Genomic DNA, 7310 nt, shown 5'->3' with positions numbered 1-7310 from the left:
TCACTCTAAACTACTATGATATTTAAAAACTGCCCTTACCTGTGTCTCACATGCCCCTGTATTTGATCGTTGCCTTTCGGTCATTCTCAGTCCAGCTGTATTGTACTTCAGGGTGGAATTTGTTTCACTGATGTACTATGAATGCATGGCCTGGCACAATCCCTGGCTGCAGGCTAACCAACACAGAGGCTATCATTTTGGCATCACTTTAGCATACATTGGGTTAGGGTTAGTGCCATCTGGTGTAAGTCAACTTTTGGCAATCACTTGCATGGGCTTTGTCCAAGTGGAGGACACAGCAGTAGTACGCAAGTTCCTTAACAAAGTGTGTGGGGAGGTTTTTTATGGCAGTGCTGTTCTGCAGCAGCGTGCCTCCTAACACAGGAGTTCATGTGGCTGCAAGATGCATGACTACAGCTAATCCAGGCCTCTACTGGAAATGATGAGGATCAGAGACCACCATGAGAAACATCCCTAGATCATCTGCTGCTCATGCGGTGGATAACACTGACTTTTCATCTGACTGAATGCACTTCAGTTGGTCTTGCTGTGTTTGGAAAAACATTTACTCCCAGCCCCCCCCCACCCCTATTAACTGGAAACTGTCTCCACAATAACTTTTTTTTTTTTTTGGTACATGTGATATTTGATGTGGAAGGGTGGGGAGTTTAGGTACTACATTCAAGTGACCGGTGAAACACTTTTTACACTGATTTGCATTTATTCATTTAGCAGGCTCTTTTTCTTAAAGCGACGTATATCTCGGAGGATACAATTTGTGCATTACATTAGGAGAAAGACACAGTTGCACATGTGATTAGTTTTTCCTCTCTCTATGTACTGATATTCATCACATGAGTAGCTGCATAAAACTCAAGACAATTCCTGATCACCTTCTGAGGATTTTTTTGTGATAAACATTCCTGTACAATACAGGAGTAGCGGCTGTCTAAAGGCTTATCCGGGTATGATAGTTACAGTGAAACTTGTGATTATAGGGTTTTAACTGCTTTACTTCTAAATAAATGGGTGGCACAGTGAGCAGCGCTGCTGTCTCTCAGCACCTGGGTGGTGCAAGAGAATGTTGGTTTGATTCCCTACTCAGTCTGTGTAGTTTGCATGTTCTCTGGGTGCTCTGGTTTTCTCCCACAGTCCAAAGACATGCTGTTCAGGTTCACCCATAGTGTGTGAGTGACAGAAAGAGTGTGTTCCACTGATGTACGGATGAGTGACCCAGTGTAAGAAGTGTATCTAGCGGTGTAAGTCACCTTAGGGAAGGAGGTGTGTGGGCTGGTAACACTGCATAGAGTTTATTGGAAGGTGTTTTGGAGAAAAGTATCTGGTAAATAAATGTTGTTTTATAGCATGAATCAGAATGGTGAACCAGGCTGGTTCTGGTTGGTTTTAGAACTGTTGTACATGTAAAATCAACACTTGTTTGTTCATATACCACTTTTCTTCCTGGTGACTTGTGTAAGGTTTGTACACTAAGCTGCTTAGTTCATTTAATTTATACAGTTGGGTAATACTTACTCTATCAATTCAGGATACATACCCTAATCTAGGGTACCAGAGTGAGAGCAGGGATTTGAACCTGAACTGAAGGTAGTGGCTCTGAACGCTGTGTTTCCCCACTAAACACGTTAATAATGTAAGAAATCGTGTATGTGAGGCAGCCTTGACATGCCGGTAGACTTGTGTTCCCAGTGCTGTTTCAGAGCATCTTGTCAAAAGGGCAGCAAACGATGCGAATCAGTTCGATGCAGAATATCAGATGTTTGTCCTTGGTGGGTTGGAATTAACATGTAATAGTTGCAATGGAGCTGTGGCATAAGTTTTTGTGCGCACTCTACCTTGGCCCTTGCTGTGTCGCGTCACGGTCGTGCGGTCGTGGTTCGATCGAACCGTACCCGTGTGTACCTGCTCAAATGAAACGGAAGAGACCTCGTTCCTCAAACATTTTGCGATGAGTCCCGTCCTGGATTCACTCACTCATGCAGCTACGCTCCTAAATTCCTCTTATTTGTTTCACAGAGTAAAGTGGGTAAAAGAACACCCTTTCACAGCCTCGCCCAATGGCAACCGTTGATTAGTGCACGTGGAATGTGTAGTCCAATGTGGCACGGCACGGGGGGGAATCGGGACTGCGGAAACGCACCCCCGAGCAGCGACCCCACACGCCCTTCTGCAATGTAAATGTGTAATTAGAACTGTAGATTCACGCACACATTGGCTGAAGCCGCTTGTCCCAAGTGGGGTCGCAGCGAATCGGAGCCTAACCCAGTAACACAGGGCGCAAGGTTGGAGAGGGATGGGACGCCAGTCCATCGCAAGGCGCCCCAAGCGGGACTCGAACCCCAGACCCACCGGAGAGCGGGACCCAGCCGAGCCTGCTGCCCCACCGTACCCCTCAATGTAGATTCAATCCTATCATTATTGACTCAGATATTTTAGGTTGTTTTTACTGGGTGAATTCAAGGTAAGTACCCTGATCAAGAGTACTACAGCAGGAGTTGGGACTGGAACTGTTGAGTTTTTTTTGCAAAATTACAGAAGTACGAACAAGGTTGTTTAAATCATATGGTGACACACCTCTAGAAGCACAGTGGGGGAGGAAGCAGGTGCCCGGAACACACCTGAACCCCAGTAATTCGTCAGTGACGGTATACAGTACCTATCACATCTCCCCAGCCTGGAGTCCCAGAGAGCCAGTGTTGGGGTTCATCGGGACCCGTCGTCTTGGAACTACCTTCGCACCGGCGACACTTGAAGGAAAAAGGCTCTTCTGTTGAGCAACAAAGTGCTAATAAACATCACTGTATCTCACCTGAGTCTCATCCTGTCTTGTAAAGCTGAGAGTTTGACACACATTGAAAGAGCTTTGATATCAGGAATATCCTTACACCACGGTAAATGAAGGCCATCTACTACCAGCGTCTGTGGGCTTGGCGCAATGAAAGATGTTTTTTATTTTTTTAAAACTTCTCTGGCCAGAGTGCACCTACCTGGATAGACTCTGGACCTCTGTGACCCTGCCCTGGACAAGGGTTTATTGATGAATGGATGAATGCATAAATGAATGAAGGAAAAAAAAATATTACACTGAAAGATGGGCTAGAAATAATTTTGTTATAAATATGAAGTGCTGGTGTTGTGTCAAATACCTTTTTTTTGTGGCTTTTTTTTATTTGAGGTCTACTTTTTTTCATAATTTTTTTTTTTTTTTTTTTTTTGGAAGAAATTAACAATGCGACCTCAGAACAGAACTACAGCTAAAAGCGTGATTTCCGGGAACAAATAAACACTTCAGAGGAGTGCTGGCTGTACCACGTTTTTGTACAGTGATCTTTTTATTCGATGCAGTGGCATTTGTACCGTGGTCGTCTTACTGTCACAACGGGTGTTCTGTTCTGCTCGACAGCTTGTACCAGGACGTGATGATACTTTATTTATCCCTGCAGGGAAATTGTTACGCCAATTGTAACACGTGACATGTAACAACAAAGTGCACATAACACATGAGGTAAAGCAGTCAGGCCTCTTCGGGACCGATACACAAAAAGCATCTGTCCCTTAGCGGTGTCAGTCTTGCCGTTTTATGGCTAAATGTAATAAGCTATGAACCTATGCACCCATTTTTTAGTTAATGGGGATAATTTCTTCTATGAAATGACACTTCTAGACAAATTCCAGCTGTAAGGTGCAAATTTCCATTAATTCAAATAGAAAAACAGAATTGGTTCGAGGCAAAAAATGTCACCTAAAATTAAACACCAAAAGAAAAGGCATAGAAATGACAGCAATTTAAATTTATTTCATATTTGCAACTAAAAATTGTTTTTTTTTTTTAGCTTGTTTTTTCCAGTGCTGGGTAGCAGATGTCCAGAGTTTATCCAGAATGCCCAGGGTGTGAAACAGGGTACACTCTGGACAGAGACTTTGCGATTATTTGGCTCACTATTTGGCTCATGTTTGACGCGAGATGATTTTCACTCGATTGTGAAGTTCTTTAGGGTAGTTAACGATATTAAATCCATTTATATAACAAATAATTGAGTTAATAGTGACATTTTTATTTTTATTTCTAAAGGTTAGGATTAAGAGTCAGCAAGAATGGGTGTGTATCGTGTGGACTGAGTAATTTGTAGGTGGGCAAATTGATGGACCTTTTTAGAACATCACTTGTGAAGACAGCTGAAAAATGATAACGATGCGGGACGTGTTACCTTGTTTTTATTTGCAGCCCCGAAGAATTTATGAAAGTTCAACAGAAGAGCAGAAGTGGTTAAAATAAAATAAAATAGAATAGGAAAGAAAAAAAGAAAGATTAGTTGACTGATTGATTGATTGATTGATTCTTGGGCTCTCATTTACTATGCATTCATTAAAGTTTCAGGCTGCAATACCATATTCAGCCAGCAGATGCCAGCAGAGACAATTACACAGCTCTTCTACTCAGTGAAGTATTAAAGTTGTGTCCTTCAACAGATACCACAGTAGTGAGAGAATAAATATATTGATTACAGAGACATTTATGAATGATGCACAGTAACCAGTAGGGTGCATTGGCTGGTAAAAGAAAATGACAGTAAATGATGTTTTAAATTGCAGATGATGGCACATGCTGGAAGATGATTTATGGTCAGGGCCCATTATATTTGTCGGAAGGAGCGTTAGTGACATGCAGGATGCACTTATTCATGTTTCTGGTTAACACTGGCCAATTTCACCTGGGGAAACTTTCCGAAAAAACGCACAGCCTTCCCCGAGTTTGCTTCCTTGTGGAGGACGGTTCGATGCTCTGATGTGATGTGTGAGGTTGGTAAAGTGTGGGGGGGGGGGCTCAAACAGAGTTGCACAAGTTTAATGCATAAAAACATTAAAGAGAATGATAGATTATACTGGCAAAGTTGCAGATTGTGTAAGTCACCCTGAATGTGAGGTCCTGGCAGCTGGAAAGTTAATGTTATGCAACATGCACATGTGCTTCATGTTACAGAAGAGCCACCTGCTGCCAAGAACCTTCTGGGTAGCAGTGTCTTCATTTGCTCCCCACGAGTATTCTTCTTATTTTTAGTTTTGTACTATAGTGGTGGAGGGGTGTGGTAGTGCAGCATGTTTACCTGGGTCCTGTTCTGCAGTAGGTCTGGGGTTCAAGTCCTGCTTGGGGTGCCTTGTGATGGACTGGTGTCCCGTCCTGGGTGTATCCCCTCCCCCTCTAGCCTCGCACCCTGTGTTGCCGGTTTAGGCTCCGACTCGTTGCGACCCTGCTTGGGACAAGTGGCATCAGCCTGTGTGTGTGAGAGCTGTAGCGTTGGTTCATAAATCAGTTCACTAAGAGATGGAACAGGCCAATTGGGTAAGCTTTTTTTTTTTTTTTTTAAGTTATCCTATATGGAAGGGAAAAGTAATATATTTTGAATTTTGTTTTGGAAGATAAGAACATTTTCTGCTTAATTTATGCAAACCATCTTTTCTGGCATAAATGAAAATAGATGCAATTTCTTTGAAAGATATCAGTCTGATAGCAATTGCCATATGTCACTTTCCATGAGGGAAAATGTTCATAATGAGACACATCTGAAGAAAAAAAACCGCTTGCACGCAGTCACTCTGAGCGTCCTACTTATACATCACTGATGCTTTTCTAGTTGTTTTTTTTTTTCTTCCCCCATTAATTCCAACGCATTACGCATGGCTGCGCGAATACGATATCTGTTTGGTGCTAATTTTGCCGCAGATGCTCACTAGATCCAATTTACTGCATGTCACCTGCAGAAACCTTCAGAAAAAAAAGACACAGATAAATGAGACAAATGCACGGATGACCACAGGATTGATTGAGACGATCAGCTTCGCTCGTTGTCCCTTCGCGCCGCAGCAGCAAATCAGGTCCTGGTACACTGGAAACCTTCACACGCGGTACAACATGGTACAACGTGATACCTCGGGTTTGATACAAGATGAATAGTTCAGTCGGTAGCGCTGCTGCCTTTACATCAGAAGGTTGCAGGTTTGGATCCTGCCTAGTGCTATAGTACCCCTGAGAAAGGAACTTGCTCCGAACTGCTTTAGTTAAATTTTCCCAGCTGTATAAACGGCTAAACAGCATTAGGTACTCCACAGCACCCTAACCACACCCTGCGGTGCTTTCGAAGGCAGGCGGTTCTTCTCCGGGAACAATCCGTGCTTCTGCCTGGACCCTCTTCAATACTGGCCATTCACATGGGTGAACTTTGCACAACCGCCGTGGGGTGAAAACGGCTGCTCGGCTCTCGATTACAGCCGCGGCCTTTGGGAAGACCCCTGGAACGGGCTGTTTGTTCCAGAACTTTGCTCCAAGGGGCCCCTGTCCCGCTGTAACTGGGGCAGAAATTCAGGGGCAGTTTTTAACAGCGAAAGCCGCTCTGCTGTTCAGAAAAGGGATTTAAAGATTAATTATACAGAAATGATACCATCTGACATGCCCTCTTGCAAAAGGCTAAAAAAGGCAGAGTGCCACAATGTTTGGTCCTTTTTTTTTTTTTTTTTTTTATATACTTATTTTTGCTTCTTAGAGCTTCTCTGAAGGTTACTTCAAACATACAGTTGGCGTACTTGATATTTGCTTTTAAAATAACGTGTGCAGTTTAATGCAAGATGCCTTATCAAGGAATATATATCTGTTTTAGTTTAATCCACATTTAAGCCTCAGTTTTCAAATCCCTTCAAGGGTCTAATGCATTGCGCTGAAGAATTTCCTAAAATAAGTCACAAGTATTTGAACATTATTCACAGCTATTTTGATACCACAGAACATAAAATGGTTCACTCTGAGTTAGTTGCCTGAAAAATGTTTGAGTTTTGGCTTTTTGAAGAAATTAATATCTTTTGCTTTCTGATCACGCACGTTGTCTGGAGCCGCTTGTCCCGAGTGGAGTCGTGGTGAACCGGAGCCTAACCCGGCAACACAGGGCGCAAGGCAGGAGGGCGAGAGGACACACCCCGGAAGGGACGCCAGTCCATTGCAAGGCGCCCCAAGCGGGACTCGAACCCCAGACCCACCAGAGAGCAGGCACGGGCCAAACCCGCTGCACCGCTACGCCCCCACGTCCACTCCACTTTCTTATTGTTCATTGAATTTTCTTCCTTGCTTATTTTGATCTATTTCTGTTCGTTGCTAAGTGTACATCACCTGTGTTTTAGCACCCAGGCATCAGTTGGCAGTAAAATACATCTAGACAATTTAGGGATGTGGAGCTGGATTCATTCAACTCGCCTCCACATTGTTTTCACAATTTCTGGTGTTCCTCAGTGTTAGGAATGCTCAT

The sequence above is a fragment of the Scleropages formosus genome, chromosome 16 (genome assembly GCF_900964775.1).
Source record: "Scleropages formosus chromosome 16, fSclFor1.1, whole genome shotgun sequence".
NCBI lineage: Eukaryota > Metazoa > Chordata > Actinopteri > Osteoglossiformes > Osteoglossidae > Scleropages > Scleropages formosus.
Note: the sequence above shows the minus strand (reverse complement) of the source record.